The sequence below is a fragment of the Maniola jurtina genome, chromosome 1, assembly GCF_905333055.1.
Source record: "Maniola jurtina chromosome 1, ilManJurt1.1, whole genome shotgun sequence".
Lineage (NCBI taxonomy): Eukaryota > Metazoa > Arthropoda > Insecta > Lepidoptera > Nymphalidae > Maniola > Maniola jurtina.
The window spans coordinates 15383274-15410228 of NC_060029.1; the positions used below are offsets into that span (position 1 = coordinate 15383274).

The 26955-nt window shown below is 38.0% G+C and overlaps 1 protein-coding gene and 1 long non-coding RNA gene across 8 annotated transcripts in view; both read left to right on the forward strand.

The window, feature by feature from the left end:
* Positions 1-26955, forward strand: part of LOC123866471 (zinc finger protein ush) — a 240163-nt gene that overhangs the window by 167654 nt on the left and 45554 nt on the right. The gene's annotated exons all lie outside the window — the stretch shown is intronic.
* On the forward strand, positions 9792-24277 carry LOC123866665. The gene is made up of 3 exons (XR_006796237.1): positions 9792-9843; positions 16553-16559; positions 24267-24277. It is a non-coding gene; the product is annotated as an uncharacterized LOC123866665 (long non-coding RNA).

Sequence of the window (26955 nt, forward strand, 5' to 3'; positions counted from 1 at the left end):
TTCTTAGCTATAATCCAAGAAAATCGGTTCAACCGTTTGAAAGTTATCAGTTTTTTTCTAGTTACTGTAACCTTCACTTGTCGGGGGTGTTATAATTTTTTTAATTACACTTGTTTTGTACATGAGATACGCCCAAATTCGATGTTTGCCGGGCCCTGTCACTGTTTATATTATGAAGAATAAATTAAATATTGTGGCTAATTTAGTTTACAAAATCTCTACACTAAACAAAAATAACAGGCCCTCTTTCATATTACTCCCCGTGGAAAAGTACCTTTTAAACAAGGATTTAGATCTGTCAAACTTTAAGGATTATGTAGGTAAAACAAAATTACACACATTGTACTAGTACAATTATTATACTTAAATACTTTATTTGATGAATAAAGTTTGAGCAACGGCATTAGCGCTTTTAACTTAATCTTAGCTCTAAGCTAAAACTCTTCATAGTTGCAAGCAACTGTGCTTATGAAGCTTACGTCGAAATGTTTGCTAAAACCCGCGCGATAGACTCCTGCCTGCATGTGATAACGTACATTGTGATAAAACAAACGCCATGTGGCTATAGGGTGGCTGCTTATTATTTTTATGCTTATCAGTGATTGATAAGAGACATTGAACCAAGTCGGTAACTGGGTGGGTACTCAGCAGTGGCGTGCACAGGTTTGAAGTCAGAGTAGGCATTCAATAGGTAGGAACTTACCTACTGAGTAGCAAGTCAAATTGAAAATGGGCAGGGCTGTTACAACTAGGGTAAGCAGTGCTTTTATGCCGCTATGATCTGGACGCCACGGTAGCCGACTCTAGGTGTCCGATTTTGGCCTCTTCGTTTCCTCCATACCTGGAATAAGTACGTTAGAAGTCGATCTCAAATAATCACTAACATCTCTCGCTAATAAATCGGCCTAAACGTCAAAATTTCATACTTAGTAGAATCGTTTGCGGGAGGATCTACGTATTTGGGTTCGCATAGATCCTTATTATAATCCAAAAGAACCACTACAGACGCATGCAGATTGAAGAAGCATCACTGCATAGGGAAATCGGGGGTTCGATAGTGTGGTTTTAAGCAATTAAACATTACTTGCTTTAACGGTGAAGGAAAGTATCGTGAAGAAACCTGCATGCCTAAGACTTCTCCAAATGGTTTCAAACAAAACTTTTCAATGTTGGTTTCTTTACGAGGCCACAGTTTAAAAGGTACACAGTGTCCGAGCGATGTAGGTGGCGAGGGGTGAATAGGGGTGCGGAGGGGGTAGCGCGAGGGGGTACAGTCAACAGCGCGTTATCGCGGCGAGAGATAGAGGCGTGCGCGAAGCCGATAACAGCGCCTCCCGTATATTTCACACCAGACGCGATACGGGACAAGGTATGAGCTTCCTAGATATGCCAGAGTCCTTAGGGTTACGTCAAAAATTTCAAAAGTTGACAAATTCTATGCATATCTACCTAAGAGCGGTGCAGTGTAAGGAACGGATGGTTCTCAAACAAACGGTCTTGGTCTGTAGTAATACAAGTGTAAATTAAAAATTTATAACACCCTCGACAAGGTTACAGTAACTAGAAAAGAGCTGATAACTTTCAAACGGCTGAACCGATTTTCTTGGATTATAGCTAAGAACACTCACGATCAAGCCACCTTTCAAACAAAGAAAACTAAATTCAAATCAGTTCATTAGTTTAGGAGCTACGATGACACAGACAGATACACACGTCAAACTTATAACACCCCTATTTTTGGGTTGGGGGTTAAAAATAGCTATTACATAGCTATTTTTAACATAGACTAGATACATAGAAGTTTGCACTAAGTAGTACTAGTTTCATAGAAGTTTGCACTAAGTAGTACTAGTGCTAGTAATAAGTGTTACTATTGTACGCGACAGGTCGAGATGACGATCGGGATATGAGGCGGGGGACGCTTCACACACCCGCACGTTACCCGCGCTGCCCGCACCGGGTAAGCGCGGGGGTTTTCCGGGTGAAATTGGCGCCCTAACCCCGATTACATAGAAGTAGCTACTAAATTGCCAAGATAATATGAACCGAATAACAGATAAGTTTAAATTGGTTGCATAATATATTACCAATGAAATTACTCTTGGAAAGTGGCATCCGCCTGTATCTTACGCCATAACACGTCAGCAAAGACTAATAAAGCGATTTAATACCCTCTTCCGAAGTCCATGCATAGCTCGAGACTCGTACAAAGATCGCGGGATGCAATACAGTAAAAATAGTTCGTCCCCATTTCATTTGCATAGCGCAATAAACCTATATTGAGTTGGAACACAAAAATTAAACTACTTTATATCTGTAGTGAGTTAAAATGGACTCACATTACTTAAAAAAAGGAGCCCAATAGTCTAGTAGTCAAGACATCCGTTTCCTATCCCAGATGTCGGGGATTCAACCCTCCCACTTTTTGGAGTTATGTGCGTTTTCAGTAATTAATCCCTTGCTTTAACGGTGAAGGAAAACATTGTGAGAAAACCTGCATACCTGTGAGTTCCCCATAATTTTGCCAAAGATGTGTGAAGTCTGCCAATCCGCACTTGGCCAGCGTGGCGGACTATGGCCCATATCCTTTTCATTTTGAGAGGAGACCCTTGTGGACCGGTGATGGGTTGATTATGATGATTCGAGGTATTGCAACAAACTGCTTATTATTCATCAGTCAATCATGAAGGAATCATATACCCGTCCACTTTTGAATAGATACCTACCTATCTTTAAGTCAAGACTGAATAGTGAATAGGCATTTTCTAGGCAAGCTCGCTCCATCTTAGCAGCATCATCACTTGCCAGCAGGTATAATTGCAGCCAAGCGCTAGTTTAAAAAAATTCACTTCCTTTTGTTCTTGGATTGAGAAATGCTGCACTAACCTCAGTCAATCATGAAGGGAACCACAAAAACTATAAAGCAGTGCGTCAATATAACAGTGAATCAGAGTGCAAGCGCCTTATCAGGCCGCAGCAGCCGCCTATCCCGCCCGCCCAGCGCCGCCCAGCGCCCGACCGCGGCTTGCGAGCTTTGAACAAATATCATCTCGCTATAATCTATACTAGTACACTATAAAACTTGTTTATGTTATAATGTTGAAAACCTGGTAAATACATGCCGTTATAGGATTATTTAAAAAGTTCTAGAGAGATTTAAGAAACACGAGATCGTTAGCGTGGATATAAGTTTTTATAAATGCCGCAGGAACTCTTTGATTTTCCGGGACAAAAAGTAGTTATAAGTATAGGCTATTTTTTATGCCGGAAAATTAAGTTATTTTATCGCCACATTGGTCAAGTCAGTTAGAAACATTCATGCATTTTATTAGGGTTATAGATTTATATTTTTACTTACCCATACTGAAGCTATAACTTGTGGAATTTCACCTGTTGCGGTAGACATTAAAAGGTCTCTGCTATAATAATAATATAGATACATTTTATTTTATGGACTCTTCACCTTGTGTATCGGCAAGTTTATTTCATTGAACCTCCACTGGTTTTGAACCTTGGCATAAAGAAAAATAGCCTGGAGTATAGGAAACGGCTCGACAAGACAAGATTGATGAATGTCCCAGTGTTTAAACACACGACAATTATATGATATAAATCCAGCTAAATGAATGACTGCGCGACGCGAATCGCGGCGAGATCTCGCCGTGTGCGACGACGCGACGATCGCGCGATATCGCATGACGTACGAGCGTGATACGACGATACGCGACTCAGCCGCGGGGTGGCCATGTATTCTTTACGACTATGCATGTAATTTATGTCTAAACTTTTTGTTTGATATATTTATACAAATCGATGACCTGAAGAAGGTTGGTAGCGGGTGGGTGAGAGAGGCGGAGGACTGTGTTAGTTAGTTGATGTGCCTTATAACAGTAGGTACGTATATAATGTTAAAAAGTTGGTAAGAACGTTCGACGTAATGTGTGTGAATGGCGTGCTCTTTGAAAGGCCTAGGGCCAGCAGTGGTCGCACACAGACTGATGTCTGTTTGATTGATATATTTGTACAAATCGATGGCCTGAAGAAGGTGGCGGGGAGCAGGTGGATGAGGGAGGCGGACGACTGTGTATGGTGGCGTGCTCTTTGAGAGTGTCCAGCAGTGGTAGAGGTTCATTCGTTTAGGAGCTACGATGCCACAGACAGATACACACGTCAAACTTATAACACCCCTCTTTTTGGGTCGGAGATTAAAAAAATACTTGTTTATAAAAAATCTTTCTAAATATTTTTATATTTCTATAGGTCAAATCAAGTAGACAATCTACTTACATGAGATTTTTCTGATCAACCGTTTTCTAATTCCGCCTAGCCGGAAATCTGTTCCGGAACGCGTTTGTGAGGCGGCTATCCGTCCCATCCGTCAGCACAGATAGATAATTTTAAGTGATTTCTACCTGCATTTACAATCTAAGTAAAATCTCCCCGCATGGAATTTTACGAGTATCGGGCGAGATTTCACGTAGAATTATAACTACTTTTTATCTTAATATATGTCAATAAAAATAAGCAGCGAATTTATAAATATTTATAATACCAAATCATTATCTTAATGGTTGGTGTGGATCTATTCACGATCGGCTAAGAATTTTCGGCATCACTTCGGCCAAAACTTTTCTACACGAAAACCTTTGCTACCGACTAATACTGAGATTGATTTAATGTCTAGGGAATAAGGTTCAAAATTCCGGGGAAAAGTATGAACAAAGTAAGAACGACGCTGTCTCAGCTGCAAAGTTACGCACGGTGTGGGGCCCTTAAAGCTTTTTCTAACATACTTGGCCACCCTATCAAAAATGCAACAATGACGCGCGAGCTGCTCGGTAATATTTTAAAATCGATGTTTTTATGAATCGATAATTTGTTCGGCCCGTTTTGGTGCGACGTTTCGCGAGCCAATCGATCCTTATCTCGATGTCACAACGCTTTGTTTTCGATTCGGGCCCCAACATCGACCATGTTTCTCTTGAAATGTGTTTCTTGCTAACGTACGAATCGATGTTATCTCGCGCACCGTTGCAAATTTACTTATGCAGTTTTTGAATTACAAATTATGCGATCTGTGATCTTACGCACACGGAATACGGGATACGTTGTGGAAAAAGTGTGTTTCGTGTGTGTAAGGTGCAGTTTGTTTGTTTGGGTCCGTCCTTCTCACACGCATGCCAGCCTGTCTGCCTTCAGGTGTGTTCGATGGCTAATATTTGATACTTTCTTGTCGGATCTGAGGAATTCACTGCGGCAGCGCGTAGTCATTATACAGAGTGATGTAGTCTGTAGATCATACCAAAACTATAGTTTTTATTCGAAAAGTTTTCGAATAATTTGTTATTGTATACTTTACTTTGTGCGTTACTTTGTGAAAGTCCATGATATCCAAGGAATAAAAGCCTTAATTCGCTATAATCCGTTGAAAAATGCCTCTGTATGATATACCTAACATGCAGCAAGCGACATGCACCGTCCGCCCTCCTACTGCTAAGCATGCCGGAAAAGCCACCGAGCAAGCCCCAAGTACCACCACGCAACACCACACAAATCCACCAGAACACATTTCGCGTTTCGCTCCGACACCGGAGCATCTCAGGATATGTAGACCTTACAATGCACAATTGCAAAGTGATTGTGCATTGTAATTGTTCTTAGCAATTGTGCATACTTTACGATTTTGCAACTTTATAGGTGATTTTAAAAACGGCTGTGACACAAAGATTGACAAACAGACTAGACAAAATCATAAGTTTATAAAAAGGCACGCGTTAAAAAATAGATTGTTTGAACAACTTTTTATTTTAGGATCAAAATAAGAACCTACCTACCTAGAAAGAATTATAAACACACGCACATTTTGTAAATCTCTATCAATCTATCTAACAAATCACTGCCAAGCACAGTCAAGTCAAAGGCAGAGAGAATTATTTTATCGATGACTAATATCTCGGCAGCCCCGATATTTTAACGGGACGGTATCGCATGCGATACGTGATGTGGGCGTATGTTAATAAATCGCATATCGCAACATCACAAGATAGGAGCGATATCTATAGATTCACCTAATTTATAGCGCGCTAGATATCTTGGCAATAAATAAAAAGGCAGAGATGATCGCTATCTGCGCCGAAATTGGATGGTTTCAATACGAGTTTGTTTATAGATGTAGATAATGTACTTATTTAAAGAACATATTAATAAATGTAATGTCTAGGCAAACCAAGATATAATATACAACCAGCTGAGTTTGTTATGGGATTCTTTTCAGATCAGCCCGGCTAGCATGGGCAGTAGATAAAAATTATATCCCCCGATTATATCCACTGATGTCATACAAATCAGTGGATATAATCGGGGATATAATATTTATCTACTGCCCATGCTAGCCGGGCAGGACGCGTTTGGAACACTCACAGCTTTAGTTTTTAGCTAACGTAATTAATAATCACCATTGCCTTCATTATTATCTTAGAAATTCAACAATTGACAATCAATAAGACACAAGTGTAAATTAAAAATTTTCAACACCCCCGACAAATCATTTTCAAATAAATAATTATGTACCTATATCTAGGCAACGTCCATCTTGACAGCTTTACATTTGTCAATTGACACTTGAATATTATGAACCTAAGGGTTATCTAACCTTCTTTTCTACAAGAAAACTAGAAAAGAGCTGATAACTTTTAAACGGCTGAACCGATTTTCTTGGATTATAGCTAAGAACACTCTCGATCAAACCACCTTTCAAACAAAAAAAAGTAAATTAAAATCGGTTCATTCGTTTAGGCGCTACGATGCCACAGACAGATACACAGATACACAGATACACAGACACACAGATACACAGATACACACGTCAAACTTATAACACCCCTCTTTTTGGGTCGGGGGTTAAAAAGTGTAAAATGGTTTACGTATCTTTTTTCCATAAATATAATATCATTGATTACCTACCACAATGTTTATAAACTATAGGTAGGTGGATATAAATTTTATTTAGATTTTGGATTTACTTACTTTATCTATAATATATAATGCAAAAATTTACATCCTATTATTCTTCCAAGCAATATTTTTAACCGATATCCTGTTTTTTTAGTTTCCTCACTACTTAAATGGTTTTATAAAGGCGATAAAAGCTAATAAAAGATCGCCGATATAGGTACCTTTTGAAAGAAGCGGATATTGTTAATTTATCATCGATGAATCACCTGAATCGATCACCCCTAGTGGACTAGCTTCTGTCTAAGTACCTATATTTATGATATGTTTGATGTGGGTGCGAGTGTGCGATTTACTACGTACCTATTGATTTTTAACTTCATCAAGTTTTCTTGAACAGTTAGTAGATCGTTTTTTATCTATATTTTTATATAAAGAAATACTTTCAAAAACATCAAATAAAAATAAAAACCGTACTCGGGTATTTTTTTTTTCGACATTTTGCACGATAAATCAAAAACACCTCATATGATACCCCATTTTGTAGTTATCTTACTTTTAACTTAATTCCTAAGATATAGGTAATTTATCCCAACTCTACCAATATTATTATTTTGATTTACTCTTTTATTTTCACTATTTTGACTAATTAACGCCTAGGTCATCAATTAAGCGCCCCCATTTAATTCTTTGATATTGGGTGCATAAAGGAAATCTTTCGATTAATATCTGCCACGATAACTGTACTAATCTTAAACTCCAGTTAATATATCCTCCTCGTTTAGCGTTGACTTATAGCGTGGCCATTTAACCGCCTGTCCCGAGAAAAGATGATGTAAAAAGTTTAACAAGCCCCCGCGGCGAAACATACGCTGGGGGAGATTAGGGGTTAACTGGGGGACACCTCTAACCTAGATTTAGGTAAGAGTACCTATCTCTTTCGTTAATTTGACTGAGTAATTAGATAATTAGGTTAGTTAAACTTTACATTCATTGAGGTGTAATATGTTTTTAACTTGCTTGCATTTTGACTATTTATATGGTTAATTTTATAGTTTCTTCTAAAACAATGAGACAAAAAAGGTTAGGTAAGAACTCTAGGAGATCCGGTTATTTTTTTAAGGAATAAGTACTTAAGTTTTTTTAAAAGTTTAAGTTTCATACAAGTGTAAATTAAAAATTTATAACACTCCCGACAAGTGAAGGTTACAGTAAGTAGAAAAGAGCTGATAAGTTTAGGAGCTACGATGCCACAGACAGATACACAGATACACACGTCAAACTTATAACACTCCTCTTTTTGGGTCAGGGGTTAATAAAAAGGATACGTACAACCATTCAGAATTAATAAGATACGAACGTAGATCATCTTAATAATAAATAATTAGTAATTATTAAACAAGATATAGGTACATTCATAACAGCATAGGGAAAAACTTATCTAATAACGCATTAACGTGACCAACACAAATAGAGCAAAAATGAAGAGCATCCCCGAAACTTCTCTTATCAAGAATTAACTTGGCCGAAATTATCCCAGGGAGATTACCGAATTTGTCTACTATCCAGACTGATGAATACTTCACCAAATAATATCGCGAAAAAATACAGGTATAACCAATGCATGCACAAAAATACTGGACTAAGAGCCTCATTATTTTATAAAAAGCTGAAAGTTTCTCTGCGTATTGTCCCCAAAACAAGGAGGAACGATCAGCAACCATGAAGTTTGGATGGTGGCCTTGGGAGATAACAGGTAATAAAAGTGTAAAAAATCTTACGTCAAAGTATCTATAAACTCTAATTTTTATATAGTTATTTCGGAATAGTACAATCATCACATTACACTAATATTATAAAGGAGAAAGTTTGTGTGTGTGTGTGTGTGTGTGTGTGTGTGTGTGTGTGTGTATGTTTGTTACTCCTTCACGCAAAAACTACTGGACGGATTGGGCTGAAATTTAGAATGGAGATAGATTATACCCTAGATTAGCACATAGGCTACTTTTTAACCCCGGAAAATCAAAGAGTTCCCACGGGAATTTTAAAAAACCTACATCCACGCGAATGAAGTCGCGGGTATCAGCTAGTTAATAAATATAATGGGCAGACTATAATAACACGGGTAGTGCATGCAATTATCAAACAAAACATAAGTTGTTATCTATATTTTAATGTAAAACATGACTAACACAGACAAAACGAAAATGAAAAACATCCCTTAAAGTTGCCCCAAAAGTTCCCTTATCACGAATTAACTTGGCCGAAATCATCCCGGAGCAATTACCGAAGTTGTCGCATCACGGCTGACAAATACCTAGTCAACGTTAACAAATACCGCGATTTTTTCGCCTCCCGCTTATCGGGCCGCCTCAGGGCGACCGACCCTTGGTACACAATTTTTCAGCGCGATATACCAACGACCAAGTACCGACTGTGCCAACTTGAGTCTTTAAAAAGTTTATCGTGGAAGTTCGCACACCTCGTCCCGTCGCGAATGATATATCGGGCCGCATTAATCTTCGTGAAACGTTAGTTAGCCTTGTTGGTGCTTGCCGGTTGCCGGTTGGTGTGGCAAGCGCATTTTTTATCCCGGTGAGGATAAAACACTCGGGAATACCTATTATACTTAGTCTCATTACACGAGCACCAATCTATATTCGACGTTTTCACGTCTATTAAGTATCTACCTACCGTATTTATCGTAAGTATATAAAATTGTTAAAAACAGTACTTAGTGACGATTAGCTATCGAAATCCTGCAGAAACTCCAACTTGTATATCAAATGTACAATAAATTAATGGATCATTAGACTCGTATCCATGTAATCAGGTACCATCGGGGGTGAGGAAGACAGGTTGAGAAATCGGCGGAGTATCCTAGCCGAGCTAGTTACCCCGCTTTATGGATCCTGGCTGAATACGAACCATTCGCAGATAATAATGACGGTTTCGATAGTTTCAGTGGACACCAAATGCGGAAACCACCATTAGGTATGGCGGAAACCTCGTGAGCTAAATCAAGACACTATTACGTTTTTTCGCCATCACAGCTCTCACAAGGCTTTATAATATTATTTGCTCTCTCATTTTTAAAAAAATGTTTACAAAAATAATATATCAGAAACAACAAAAAATAAAGTAATAAAAACAAAAGAGAAATAAAATAACAGAAACAACAGAAAACTAAAATGACGGAAAAAACATTGTTACCTGTTAGCTATTTTCACCGATTTTAGTTTTCACGTCTTACGTGCATAGGTACCTAGTCACACTCGTGTACTATAAAAGTATCTCAATACTTATAGTATTTATACATATTATCAATACATATAGTATTATACATACATATAGTATTTTTATTCTAAGCATATAGTATTTTCAGCGATATTCGTGCGGTATCGCGCGCCCACACGTAGTCTTTGTGCGCACTATCGCAGCTTGTTTTGTCTGCTTGTTGCTAGAATATCTTTATTTTTCCCGCGAACCAACGTTCTGTTGCCGCTTTATCTCTACATCTTGTTGCGATTGTGATGTTTTAACCAAGGCTCGATTTTAGAATATGAGTTTTAGTTGCTTTTATTTTGAGAAAAATAATGAATAAAAATAATTTGAGAAATCGTATTGAAAAGACGAATGAACTAAAACAATATAGGTGAAAAAGTTAAATTGGTTTCACAATTTTTTTTTATGGTGAAGATTTTTTTCTAACTTTTATAAATTAAAACAATATAATATATAAGCTCTTAAGCTGACATGTACCTACCTTCTTCTATTGCTGCTATAAACAATTTTTTTATCAAAAAAAATAATTAAAAAGTACATAGTGTTATATCTTGTAGGTACGATAGTACGGAACCCTTCGTGAACGCGAATCCGACTGGCACTTGATCGGTTTTTCTTACTCTGTATAGGTTCGTATAAGAATAAGTACAGTAGCTATTATATTTCTGTATTCGAGTCTATTGAATAAACTCCCAAGACTATCGCTCGCACCACGTTCCTCGAGCGTTGATGTAAAAGACGCTTATCACGGCGCGCGGAGATTCGTCGCGGGACGATAGACGAGTGTTCGCGAGAGATAACGTCCCGACTCCCGCCGCGCCGTCCCGCTGTCCCGCTGCAGCGAGCGTTAGGGTTGGCGACATCGACTGCGAAAGACAAAATAAAGTGTAAAATAAATGTGTTCATTTTTTAAACATAAGATAAAATAAATGTGTTCTTTTTTTAACATAAGGTTGAGCATCGTTGATGTTAACGCTTATCAAGGCATGCAGAGATTCGCCGCGGGACGATAGACGAGTGTTCGCGAGAGATAACGTCCCGACTCCCGCCGCGCCGTCCCGCTGTCCCGCTGCAGCGAGCGCTAGGGCTGGCATCTACTGCGAATGACAAAATACAGTGTAAAATAAATGTGTGCTTTTTTAACCCCCGACCCAAAAAAAAAGGTGTTATAAATTTGACGTGTGTATCTGTGTGTCTGTGTATCTGTCTGTGGCATCCTAGCTCCTAAGCTAATAAAGCGATTTTAATTTAGTTTTTTTGTTTGAAAGGTGGCTTGATCGAGAGTGTTCTTAGCTATAATCCAAGAAAATCAGTACAGCCGTTTGAAAGTTATCAGCTCTTTTCTAGTTACTGTAACCTTCACTTGTCGGGAGTATTATAAATTTTTAATTTAAACTTGTTAAATACTTGTTTTTGTTAACACCTTATGTTGAACATCGTTGATGTTAAGACGGTTATCACGGCGCGCGGAAATTCGTCGCGGGGCGATAGACGAGTGTTCCCGAGAGAATGTCCCGACTCCCGCCGCGTTGTCCCGTTGTCCCGCTGCAGCGAGCACTAGGGTTGGCGACATCTGCGAATAACAAAATAAATGTGTTCTCTTCTAGTGCGTAGAACATCGAGATCCTTGGATATTAAAGTTTATTATAAGGAGCGGTTGTCAACCCTAGCTATCACACTCTTGCAGTTATCACGGCGGCGGCTATCACGGGCGCGCAGCTATCACGCGGCCGTATCACGCGCGCGCAGTCGTATCACAACTTCTATCAAGCTGAGGATGTGATTTATGCATTTTTATGCGACCTCAGCGAACGAAATCTTTTTAAAAGGCATTGTTGTTCCGTTTCTATACTTTTGTCGACTGTCTTTTAAAAAAATAAGTTTTTCCAATTTTTCTTGAACGACCCTTGTAATAAGTAGGATATTGGATCTATTTAACATCATCATCTCAACTCCTAGACCCACTATTGCGCACAAGTCTCCTCTCACAATTAGGCCATAAACCTCCATACTGGTCCAGTGTGGATTGGCAGTCTTCACACTATTATGGAAAATCAAGTATCCAGGTTTCCTCACGATATTTTCCTTCACTGTTATACACTGTTCACTGCAATGGATATTTAACGCACATAACTCCGAAAAGTTAAGAGATGCGTGCCTTGGATCGAATCTCGGACCTCCTGAATAGGATAGCCAAGTGGTTAAGAAACCACTAACTAGGCTATCACTGCTTGATGTCGTAAAACCAATATTATTTGAAGGGAAACGACCCCGCACCAGAAATAACAACTAAATCCCCAACTAGGAAGACGGATCATAAAAGATATGTGCAATATCTTTTTTTTTATAATTTTTTCTATTAGTAATTTCCACGTAGACACAAATAAGACTTACAACTGCAATTAGGTAGACCTAAGGTGTTAAGGCTCAGTCGCCTTTCCATCAAGAACCGTAACTAAGCTATGGAACATAAAACGAAAACCCAAACCGAGATCGCCGATGGAGAGAACTCATGAAAGGCTTATTATGGCCTCAAGAATCTACGCTTACATCTCAATTGCAAAACAATGTTATCTGTACAAACGACTGCTCTGAACCAGAACAAACAAAAATAACTCTACAACCATTTACATATAGTTCAAAATTAATTACATTCCGAATTTGCATCATACACTCTCCAAAGATTGATGAAAAAAGATAGACTGGAGCCTGTGCGAATAAACCTGTTCATAAAAGTGAAGTCAGTTGTGTATGACTTAAGTATATACTTCTGCTTCGCGTAGGCGTACAAAGTTTTGAATTTTGAATGGTTTCAGTATGTAAAATCTGCGAAAGTAGCTTAAAGCTGGAAGATCTTCCACTAAGTGAACGGACGATATCAAACACGCAGTGTGCAACATATGAACACCATCGGGCCTAGATATTTCTATGGAGATCCTTGTAAGAGACTTTTCTCCAGCAGTAGACATCTAAAACTTGAAATGACGACTATGGATCTCTAGAAGCGTTTGTCAATCATCAGCTTTACCGCTCGCGACATTTTTATTGATCTTCTTCAATAACAGCAGTGATGAATTATAATTGTACGTAGTTCATATCACGCAAAAAGCGTTTCTTCGCATAATGTGTCGGACAATAGTCCCATAAAAATTAAGACAGTAAAAAAAGTGTATGCCAACTGGTAACAAATCAGCCAGCCAGTGGTAATCAGCCTTTTTGGTGCAATTATCTCATCAATACTTGCTTCATTTGTTGACGGCCCGATTTCTATCTATCTTTTAGTTTAGTCTATGTTCCACTAACATCAAAAAATCGTAAATACAACAGCTGGTACAATGAAAAAATAACTCTGTGTATCATAATACATAGAGTTGAGACTTGCTTGAATGGTTCATAAAGGTTATTTATTAGGTTAAGGGTGGTATAACGCCTCCATAGCCGTGGGTCTGAACGCAGCCGATAGTATCGATACGGAGTTAACTAAATACGTGCAAACTTGCCTTGCAGCGGGTATTGTGTGGTCGAACTCCTCGCTAGCGTAGCTTATGATCGATGGGCCTCGTGCGCAAATATTTTTGTGGCGATTTGATTTTCCTGTGAAAGAAAGAGATAATAAGAAAATGTCTCTATTTTATCGTACTTTTTAGATCGGGAACTAGGGAACTAGGCAGGCATGAAAAATTGTGTCAAAAAAGACTAATACAATTCGACGCTTCTAAGAAGAAACCAGAAGAATATTGTATAGACCTATACTTAGTCTTTTTCGACACCATTTTTGGTGAACCAAAATAATTTTTGCCAAACACGGCGCAATTTTTATTGACGCGACTTTATAAGTACCTACAGTCATCTTCTATCTGACAAAATTTTCTAGAAGTCTGTTACCTTTTCATGGCTCCAATGCAGCTGAATCGTTCGTAATTTAGCTCAGAAGTAGCATGCATGCTGAAAACCAAAGTAGGATAGGTTTTATCTTAGAAGATCAAAGAGTTCCCACATAATTTCAAAATCTAAACCCACCCGGACGATCAGGTTTGTTTCCTTCTCGTACTCCTGGAGACCGACGTAGGATATTTTTTATCCCAGAAGATAAAAGAGTTCACACAGGATTTTAAAAAACCTAAATCCTCACGGACGATCACCTTTGTTTCCTACTTATCTTAAAAGAGGTAATTTCCTTAATCTTAGGTAAGTAGGTACATACGAGCAGCACAACAAGCATAACTATCTCCCCTGGGTATTGATAGCGGAATATTGTCACAATTACCGGCCAAAGATAGGAGACACAACACTGTATAAGATAATACTTAGATCTTAAGATACAAAATTTTTAAGTTAACCATGAAAACTATAGTTTTAAAATCTTTGTAAACCTCCGCCGTCTGTATTTAGGTATGTTAATTAATAATTATAATGAAAACAGGAAATTTACAAGTAGATCGTTCGTATCATTATCACCGTCAACTGTTAGAAATACCTACTTAAAATAGGTCTCTTGGTTAGGGACTTCCACAAGCCATGGTCTTGCACCGCCTGAATTCAGCGGCTCCTTTCGCCTTGTTTGATATTGTCTGTTCAGCTAGTTGGGAGTCTACTAACGCGACGCTGCTCATTTCATAATTATCACAGTATTCACTACAGAGCACGGGTCTCCTCTCAGAATTAAAAGGATTAGCCATGGTCTGCCACGCTGACGAAGTGCGGATTGACAGATTTCACACACTTTTGAGGATATTATGAAGGGAGAATACTCGATGTTTTCCTTCACCGTTAAAGCAAGTGATATCAAATAGCTTAAAATTGGATTTCATAGTGAAATACAAAAAAAAAAATTGTACACTGAAATCCTATCGTGATCTTTTCACTGATATTTTTCATGTTTATTTCGAAATCGAGATAACACTTGTTTCATTTTTCCCAAATAAAAACGTCCGCCGCAGGATCATAACATCATAACATTTATCACACACATAGCTTTGCCTTATCTCAATTGCCGCACACTCTCATTTCGCATGGCGAAAATCACTAATAATTCTTTGTATTAGTTTGTTTGGGCGATATGGTTCAGCTGAAACATGGATGTTGAGCCGTGCTGGATACGTCTGGTTGGCGAATAGAAACAACGGTAAAAAAATATTTATTTTTATTTCTTTACTAGCTGATGCCCGCGACTTCGTTCGAGTGGATGTAGGTTTTTTAAAATTCCCGTGGGAACTCTTTGATTTTCCGGATGTGCTAATCCAGGGTATAATCTATCTCCATTCTAAATTTCAGCCCAATCCGTCCAGTAGTTTTTGCGTGAAGGAGTAACAAACATACACACACACATACATACAAACTTTCTCCTTTATAATATATATAAGTGTGTTGCCTGTATGCCTGCACTTCATCGCAGTTTTTGTGTGAATTATTGATTAGTACGGTAGTAGGTAAAAATGGTGAAGACATTAAGTTTTCCTTTTAAAAAACATGCCATTTTTTTTAAATAAAATTGGAAACTGTAACCGTTAGTAAAATAATACCGAATTTTTCTAATTATTATAGTAATTTGTAATCTTGTGTACAAGTGCCTGTGCCTTCCAAAGCCGTGGAACAAAATGAGTTAGCTCCAACTTCCACTAGCCAAAATTCAAGTTAAAATCGCGTCGTCACGTCGCTCTTGCTACTTACTGTCTTAGAATTGTCTTTCTATTTTGTTCAAATATATAAATATTTTTTATTCAATTAAACTTTTACAAGTACTTTTGGATCTTCAAATGCATCTACAAATGGTTCGGAATGCTTCCGAGTTCGATTGATTAACCTTTCTACTGCAACACTTCGAGCTGTAGTAGTTAGGAAGGCTTTTTTTTTTATTCACTATAGGTAAGCGCTTGACCACAATCACACCTGATGGAAAGTGATGATGTGGTCTAAGATGGGACGCGTTTACCTAGAAGGTGCCTATTCACTCTTGTTTTAAAGATACCCGGATTGTAATTGGTAGGAAACACAGATCGCGGAAGAGTATTCCAAACCTTAGCCATGCGTATGAGGAATGAAGACGCAAAACGTCTCGTGCGTGTAGATGGAATGTCAACCTCAAAGGATGGAGGATGGATAAGGATGGACATAAGGCTATTGCAGCATGCGGCATCCAGCGGCTCTACACAAGTACGCTTACGTGCCGTATCTCTGCCGCCGCTCACGCCGCGCTAACGATTTATTTAGCGACGTCGTAACGACGTTTGCCCGACCAACGACACACGTCAACACTCAACACTAGTTGCGCGTTTTTATACCACTGATGATGCCATGAGCCACGATAGCCTAGTAGGTAAGACGTCCGCCTCATATTCGGGAGGTCGAGGGTTCGATCCCGGGCAGGCACCTCTGACTTTGTGTTGCAATCACACTATAATATTATAAAGGCGAAAGTTTGTATGTGTGTGTGTGTGTGTGTATGTTTGTTACTCCTTCACGCAAAAACTACTGGACGGATTTAGCTGAAATTTGGAATGGAGATAGATAATATCCTGGATTAGCACATAGGCTACTTTCTGTCGCGGAAAATAAGAGAGTTCCCACGGGATTTCGAAAAACCTTAATCCACGCGGGCGAAGTCGCGGGCATCGGCTAGTAATTAAATATCACTTGCATTAACGGTGAAGGAAAACATCGTGAGTCGTGACAAAACCTGAGAGTTCTCCATAATGTTTTCAAAGGCGTGTGAAGTTTACCAATCCGTACTTACTTGGCCAGTAAGGCGGACGATGGCCTAACCCCTTCTAATTCCTAGAGGAGACCTGTGCTAAATACTGGACCGGCCATCGGTTTATGATGGTGCTGATGATGATAACATAATTAAAGTCCAAAGGAGTTATATAGCTACTTTTTATTCATAAAAATCAAAAAGTTCCCACGGGAGTTTTAAAAACTTAACCCATGCAGATGAAGTTGCAGGCAAGAGCTAGTCTGAAATAAAACTAAATAATATCTTTACTCTAGTTTACTTGTAGAACCCTTCTTATGGGGTGCTAAATACCCCGTAAGCCAACTATCCCCCGATGCTATCGGCCCTAATTGAATACGGGGACACATCGGCTGAGGTGAGTGGCCCGCTAATGGGCCGTGATACCGTTCTGCTATCGCTGAAATTTATAATTTTGCCCCGTGAAATACTGCTAGATAAAACTTATATTGCTATTTTTGTATCGATTATTATTATCGATGTTATGGACCTGCTAAAATCACTTTTTTTTATCGATCATAGGATCGAAAATCAAGACACTGAAAAATCGTTTTTCAGTGTTTTGATTTTCTGTGACATTGAAATCGTAAATAGTTCATAAAAAAATTGTACCATTATTTATACACCTTCTTACCTTATAAAATGAACCCATTTACTTCTTTTGAAAAGAGAAAAAAAAGAGGTCTTTTAACCGATTTTGACGAAATTTTGCACAGAGTTAGCTTGCATCCCGGAAATGGACATGGCTATTTTTTAACCCTATAAATCAAAAACTTCTGATAGGATTTTTAAACATCTAAATCCACATGGAAAAAATCCCGGGCATCATCTACTTAGTTGATAAAAGAATTTCAGGCCAGAACTCCCTATAGGAAGCTAACAAAACTCCGAGTCTCCGATGCATCGATGGTTAGCCCAGATGATGGCCATGGAGCTCTTCCCGAGGGAAGCAGTCTAGACGTACCTAACGGTTTTATCTATACGTTCCAGGTTACCGCCGAGTGCTTGCTGCTTCTTCCCGATAGGGACAACGATCGATATGAGATATCGTATACCTCTCTAGTAAGAGGGGTCTCTCCGTCACTCGCTCCATACAAACGTAGTTCCAATTTCATTTGAATATTAAGCAACTAAAGTTCATGAAATTTTGCAGACATATTCTAGAAACTAATATTTATGCCTGTGGTTTTCCAGATTTCTGTTAAAATATTCGGTTTCAAAGTTACGCGGTCTTGAAAATTCACATACAAATCTTTGAGCCCCTGTAATTTTAAAACTACATATTTTTAGAAAAATCTAAAACATCACAGGCACAGATATTAGTTTCTAGAATATGTTTGCAAAATTTCATGGACTATGGTTGCTTAATATTCAAATGAAATTGGAACTACGATTGTATGGAATAAGTGACGGAGAGAGCCCTGTTAAATTTTTTGGTTTGAAGACGGATTTTGACATCTTTCACCAAGCGGTGATAGCCTAGTGATTATTACGTCGGTCTCCTATTCGGAGGACTCAGGCATCAATCCCGGGAAAACTCACGCACTATATTATGTTTCAGAAACAAACATACCTACATTCAGTAGGTATCTTTGTGGTGTGCTTCAGATTTCCGTAAAAATGTGTAGTATGATTTACATGAAATTTTTGAGCCCATGTTACTAAAAGATTACACAGATATTTAATTCTAAAATATATTACGTCTAAAATTTCATTGAGCTTGAAACGAAATGAAATTATTTAAATCAATTGGTATAGTTTGTATAGAGACCGATGGGGACACTTCTTTTAATCATACTGCCATACGAATACAAGTAAAGTGACTGTCAAGAGTAAGTTTTCGATCCAACAGATTTACGATCTGCCACCGATCTACGCTATCACAAAAGCCGTCGGAAGCGGCCGCCTCTAACGGCGTCGTTACGGCCGCTAACGCCGGCTAACGGCTCTTAACGCCGGCTAACGGCTGTTAACGCCGTTATCAGCGATCCAGGGCCGGCGGAAGGCCACCTGCGGCTGAACGGTGTACCCCGCCTTAATGCATCCGCACTTATTTATTCTCGAGTTATAGCCTGATACGGTTTCCTGATCTCTATCGAATGGACACGCTTGACACAAAAACAACCTTACCCAAGCCTTTTATTCTTGTTTATAATGGTTATGGGTGCATTATTTCTTAATGGGTTACGGTTTAAATGTGAAATTAATGCTTGTATATTTTTCTGTCCCGTCGAATTTTTATATTCCTAAGAATGGTATGTCCACCGTGTTTCCGCGGTTTAATTGTGCTTCAAAAGGTATCATTATCATTTCGATTAGTTACCATTTACGTTAACATACTAGCTGTCCCATCTCAGCTTCACTTGGGCGGAATTTCTGAATTTGGGAGGATCTACGTTACAGAGAAATCCTACATATAAAAGCTCAAATTTCTACACCCAGCGAGTTGAGTTGTAGGTACCAGAGTGAACTAAGTAGCAACTCGTTGATATGTCAATCAGCGTTTGCGAAACGTTTAAGTGCGGAAACCGGCCCAGAGAGAAGAAGAAGATGTCAATCAGATCCTCCTTTATTATATTAGGTACTAGAATAGATGATTCCACAACTTGTTCGTTTAGATATAGATGTTTTAAAAATCCCATCTTTTAATTTTTTGGGTCTTTCCAGGTTCTAACTACTTTATGCAAAAAAAAACACTTCGACCTGTTGCTCTATTGCGATTATATTATAGAAGGACAAACCAACAAGCAATCACTTCGCATTTATAATAATACGATAGATAACATTTTGTTTTATAAAAAAGTACTTGAAATTTTTTTTATTGCTGAAAAAATGCAAACAATTTTTTATTCACGTACCTACCTTTGGGAAAATATCACCCAAAACGCAGCGCGTCCGTGCCTACCTTTTAGTTTCCACAGTAACACGTTATCTGTGAGGAAAAATGCACACCAACAGTTTATAGTTGGGTTTTAGTTTAAAATTTCAGTGGCGCGATACCGCGGTATCTGGATGCAGCAAACTTTTACTTTGTGCCCGGCTCCGAAGATACGCCGTGATATATTCTGCGGAGATAGCTACTTCAGAACTTAGAGCCAGCTATCGCTATTGTTTTGAACATTTTTAAACAAATATATCAGATAGTTTCGGGCAGATACATGCCAAAATTAAATGGAAAAAATTCTAAATATGCAGATCATTGGATTTGATTACTAGAACAACAGTAAAAGAAAGACAATTCTTACAGATACACATATTATTACAGTGCAGTAGCACATAAATCAATAATTTTACACATAATGGAAAATATATGGTCTTTATGGTACAACACTAACGCCTCAAATAGATTTTTTCATTGACATTTTCAAAGCGCATTAGACCCACTCAAAAACTACATTTTTAGAAATATGACTAGTGAGTATTTTTGTGGCCTTATAAGCATATTTTTTGACGGCCTCCCTGGCGAAGTGGTAAGTACTGTGCTCTTATTAGGAGGAGGTACCGGGTTCGATTCCCGGCAGGCAATTTTAATTGTTTTTTAAACCCAACATAAAATAAAAAATGTTTTTTAAAACCAACATAAGATTTATTGTTAGTTAATTTTAACTTTCGTTGTAGCTAAGTTTAACTTTTTGCTTTAAAGAAAGTATTAAGTAGAAAAACAGTTTTAACGGAAAATTATGTTTGTTTTTTATTTGTAGAGACCCAGTAGAGACAGATTAATCTTAAGATAAGAGATCTTATTAAGATACACGCATAAGAACACATTAAATTAAAGCAATAAATAGAAAAAAATGACACTATCTCTCACCATCGCAATCTTCAGAACAAATTCACCCACAAGTAAACCATTACTATGATTTGTGGCGTCATTTGTTTTGTATGTCGGTTAAGCCTACATACGTTGTTACGCAGACTGTCCAGGATAATTTTTAATATTACAAGAAATGAATTGAATTGAAAAATACTTAATTGTTAATGACGTTAATCCATACTGATATTATAAATGCGAAAGTGTGTCTGTCTGTCTGCCACCTTTTCACGGCCCGACAGTTTAACCGATTCTGACGAAATTTGGTACAGGTTTAGCTTATATTTTGGGGAACGGACATAGGTTACTTTTTATCCCGGAAAATCAAAGAGTTCCCACGGGATTCCGAAAAACCCATCCGCTTAACCGATTTGTATGAAATTTGGTACTGAGGTAGCTTGCGTCACTGTAATTGACATAGGCATTTTATCCCGGAAAATCAAACAGTTTCCACGGGATCTTTAAAAACCTAAATCCACGCGGACGAAGTCGCGGGCATTCTCTAGTTTAAGAACAAAATATAAGCTCTCTATTTTGTTGTTTAATTTACTAAATTTGACATATAATAATGAAGTATGATTTGTACTTCAGAGTTATAACATATAGAATCTTATATCATTGGATCTGTAATTTATCGAATTACAAGGCACTCTTTTGTAAAAAATTCCAGACTATAGGGGGGTCTTAGGCAATACTCTATAATCCGACAAATTCGATAGTTCGACACTGCCCTGCAAAACGTTTGTCGGATTACCGAGGGTGCCACTGTACTGCGGAAAGTATTTTCACGGATTCGGATCGGATGCAGTGCGTAATCGGCCTTACAATTAAGAGTCACCATTGTGACAGAAAATTGTACAAAAAAAAAAGAAAATGTACTGGTATATTTTAAATCACGAAACGTTCATCGCATAGTTGCGATTGCGATATCTAAATGGCAGCTTAAAGTGCACTAAACACCACAGCAATGATTATTACACAGCAAGTGTGCTAGCAATACTCAAAGACAGTAAGTACGGCGATACGTGAGGTGATACCAGAAACTTTGCCAGATCCAATACAAGAACCGACCGAACTTATTCTGCCGTGTGTGGTACAAGACACAAGAAAAATATTACGGGTAAATTTTTTGCTACCCTAATTAATTTTGAACCTTGGATTTTTTTGCAGACTTAATAAATTAAATGAAACTGTCAATATGTCCAAATTATTTCTCAGCTAGACATTTCTTTGCGATTAAAAAATTAGCCTACTTACTTATAAGCTTAGTATCTACGAATAATTTGAATTAAATAAATTGAAACCACATCCAATATATTCAAAATAATGAAAAAAGAGTAAAATGTGATGACTTTTAAATTACATGCCTATTAAAAGAACTAACCTTTGGAATATTGTTTTGAAATTCAAACTTGAAAAATATACCCATTGCAAATTCCTATTTTCTGTAATAAACAATTTAAATCAATCTCTGCTAGTAATTGTATTATTTCTCTGTGTGAATATAGCAAGACTTGTAAGTTATAGAAATGGATCTTATTTAAATCAAAATGAAATCGCAGATTTTTCTTATCTTTTTCTTGTTTAATTAATATAGCCAACTTTTTTGAAAATGAGGTTTAATTTCGGTGAACATAATCACAATATTCACGAATACTTAAATATAAAAATTACAATACAAAAATTTCATCCAAATCCCTGTAACGAGGCAGGGTGCCCAGAACGCTGGCTGTGTAAGCTTGACTATGCAACCACCCTAAAATAAATAAACCCGCCTCAGCTCATAACTTAAGGCACGCCGCAAGCGTTGCAACTAATACGCTTTAGATGTTCTTCTAATTAAACTGTTATGTTAGTTGCACGTCTAATGTCGCGGCAATGTCGCGCGAATGTTGCACGAGTGTTGCCGTCGCGATAAGATTGTGCTTCGGAATTCGCGCATATAGGAACTACCGACTACGTGAATGGCTGTTAAATGCTGATACCAGCGTTGAAATATTGGCACTTAAGCTGTTTGTTTAAGAATAAAGGGGTAAAGTTGCGCTGGTTTTCTTGACTTGAAGACATTTATTGGGCTTAGCAAAGATATGACTTTATAATAAACTTGACTTTAGGTATTTCTTATGGTTTAGTGATAAGGTTAAGCCGTCCGCCTCCTATTAAGGAGGTCAAAGGTTCGATCTCGGGCTCAGACCTCTAACTTTGCGAACTTATGAGCGTTTTATACACTCAAATATCACTTGCTTTAATGGTGAAGGAAGATATCGTATTGCTCTGTAGGTATGTATTGTCATTTAAATTTATTTAGCATTTCTTATGAAAGCCGTGGCGCCAAGTGATCTAGCGTTCCGGTATGATACCGTGTAGACACCAAAGGACTGAGTTTAATGAAAACTGCCATACCCCAGGTTAGACTTCCCGCTTCCCTCTTAGACTGCATCATCACTTACCACCGGGTGAGATTGCAAGGGCTAACTTGTATTAAATAAAATAAACTGAATTTCATACAATAGAAGAGGTTTTTTTAGAAAATCGGGTGCATCGAAAAGTAAGAAAACATCTTTAAGACATCTAAAAAATATGACAAATGTGTAAAAATATCACTTTTCAATTATTATTATCACTTATCTACATGTCCGTACATCACCTAATGGCGTGTTATCTGGATCACTAGAAACTGTGGAAAATTCACTCCGAGCTATCGCGGGATAAGCTAAAACACTTGCATAAATCACTTCACTTCACTTGTTCATTATAGTCGACAATTATTATAAGCACCGAATCACTATCCATACCGATAAATGCGAGAGTGTGTTTGTTTGTTGATTTATCGGTTTTTCCTTCAACCACGCCGCAACAGAGCAACGGGTCGTTGTGAATTTGATTTTGTGAGAGTGACATAGGCAAAGTACTTTTTATACCACGGGATTTTGAAAAAACTAAATCCATGCGGATGAACTCGCGGGCCTCAGCTAGATTCTAGTATTTAACAGTAAATAGTTACAGTTATTTTAATTTTGATCGCAGCTTGTAAAATTAAATAGGTATTTTACAAGATACGTAAGATAAGCAGTAGGTACGTAAATGCCAGATGTATTGAAAAATAAAATAAATAAATATTGGATTTACAAAGGAAGGTCCAAACTTCGATTCTTGGTTAAGAGTACGCATAGAAAAGTACGCGAACGCATAAAAACGTGAATTTTTGCTGTAAATGTTCATGGGAGTTGGTATTCACTTAACATCAGCTGGAACCGCCTACTCGTTTGCTCGAAATTTAAATAAAAATAAACTACATTGTACTTATACGTTTATCATATTGATTATCATACATGTAGCTATAGATAGCCCGTAATGGCCGTTCACTTGGAGCTATCGGGGGCAGCTGAAATATTCGGATAACGGGAGACAAATGAATCACTTTGCCATTATGAGATAAGGGCGACTTTACACGTATCCATCAATTTATTGGTCTTCTTATTTTTCCAGCGTAAGAACTGTAAATCGATTATCTGTATAAATGATGCTCACTCTTTGTTATCTATTCATCTAAGTATTAAAACTTAAATGTGTTTCGGAGTTATAAATAAAAGAAGGCTTTAAAAGATCATCGACCAAATTTTTTATTTGAAAAATAAAATATACAACATCAAAGTCATACTCATTTGCTTTAAAGTGAAGGAAAATATTGGAAGGAAACCAACATGCCTGACTGTTCTCCGTAATATTCTCAAAGGTGTGTGAAGATTGCCAATCCTCATCAACCAGCGTGATGGATTATAGCCTAAAATCCTCCTCAATCTCAGTAGTGGCCCCGCAAAAACCCGCAAGTCATGAAAAAACAATATACCTAAGTTCAACGACTAAAAAACATCAAACCCATAAAATATCTAAACATTTACTGAATAAAGAATTCATAGATATTTATTTAGCTAGAAGACAAAACAAAAATCGAAGTTATTTAATCTTATGAACTAACAAAACATACATAGTACTTAAGTTCAGTCCTTAAATAAAACCGTCAGTCTTACGAGGTTCCATATTTTACGCAGATAAATAACGATATGCAAACATTTGAAGCATCAATTAGTTATATTAAAGCTATCGCAGTCACTCCGTATGCGGACAGCCTTAGAGATAACGCCCTAGCAGATAGGTGGGAGTGCTTTCGGCGATAAGCGCGGGACGAAATCGGTATATGATTCGTTGCACGATGCATCGGCTATCTGTGTTAGCCATGTTTGAGGCTAATTTCCTATTCCGACCGAGCAATCCATGTTTACAATGTTGTGCTAACAGATTAAAAATTAATTAGCATGTTTTATTATGATATAACAAGTGCCGATAGCCTAGTGGTTAAGTCTTTGGCCTCCTATTCGGAGTCTAATGATACCTCTAACTTTTCGGAAATATGTAAGTGCGTTTTAAAGCAATTTTCACTTGATTTAACAGTAAAAGAAACACTGTGAGGAAACCTACATACCTGAGAGTTCTAAATAAATTTCTCAAAGGTGTGTGAAATTTGCCAATCCACATTTGTCCACCGTGGTAGACTATAGCCTGAATTCTTCTCATTTTGAGAAAATTCCGTCCTCAGTAATGAGCCGGCGATGGGTTGGCATGATGGTTACATCTCAGAGTTCAAATTGTCAACTGTTTGGTAAAAATATTTTATGACCGCACGTTTCAGTCGTAAACCTACCTAGAACCTACAATAAAATCAATGAAATGGAAGGTGCATACTGCCTATTCAGTATTTATACTCCTAATGGTTCTTGAGCAATTAAAGTTTTGTTAACCACGATACGGCGTATATAACAGAATTACCAATTTTTAGGAACTGTTAATGTCCGAAGTGTTTCAGATATTGACTACTACTACTATTAGTATTTAAGTAAAATGTTAAGCTAATTACAGCTCACATATTATAATCACAAAAAAAATTAATAAGTGACTTATAAGAAATATTAATATTGTAAACACGCTTTCTGGTTTGGCCTCTTGGAGCTAGTTTTTATATCTTTTAGTCTTTTAGTTGTCAGTTAGTTGCCCTTACTATCGCTCCGTATGCGGGGGGCTTTAGCAAGATTACGTCGCAGTAGATAAGCGGGAGTGCATTCGGCGATAAGGCCGGGACGAAATCGGCGTATGATTCGTTGCACGATGCGTTGTTATCGGTTTTAGCTATGTTTGAGCTAAACTGGAGGTCCGACGACTAAATTATTATGTACAGACACCTACTTGCACGAGAACCCATAATTTTTAGGATTCCTTACCTCAAAAGGAAAAATGGAACCCTTATACGATCACTTTGTTGTCTGTCCGTCTGTCCGTCTGTCGTGTCTTTCAAGAAACTATTAGGGTACTTCCCGTTGAGCTAGAATTATGAAATTTGGCAGGTAGGTCTTATAGCACAAGTAAAGGAAAAAATCCGAAAACCGTGAATTTGTGGATCACAAAAAAAAAATGTGTTCATGAACAAATAATAATTAGTATTTTCAATTTTCAAAGCAAGATAACTAACCATACCAAGTGGGGTATCCGGTGCAGGATAGTGACGTCCCACACGTCACCGATGACATGATGCGGGGCGTCCCCCCGATTGCCATGTCAATCTGTCACGAACTATAAGTTTGCATAGAAAGCTGGTTGATATTCAAATGAGTTCCAAAGTACGTATGTGTGGAAAGGGCTGGGGAGTGCTCTAGGGTTAAAGAAAGAAAGAAACGTTTATTTTTGAAAGCTGTGCCACACATTACCAGTTATACCTACGGAAACCGTAGCCTACGGATTAGGTTATTCCGGCGCTCTAATAATTGAGCATTAAAGGTTACGTCTCGCGTCCCCCCGATTGCCATGTCAGTCTGTCGCGAACTATAAGTTTGCATAGAAAGCTGGTTGATATTCAAATGAGTTCCAAAGTACGTATGTGTGGAAACCGCTGGGGAGCGCTCTAGAGTTACTTCTCGTAATAAACCAATGTTTCTGTAGGCTCTGCCTGAGCTAGGTCAAAATAATTCCTGTGTCCACAAAATCAATCTCTCTTCGGAGCACCACAGACGCGAGGCTCAAAGCCGGTATCAAGGTAACGGATCGCTCTATCGCACTTGCAGTTTGCACTACGAATGTTTATGCTCCACACTTTTTACATTGCTTTCACTGCAACATGTATGTTTTA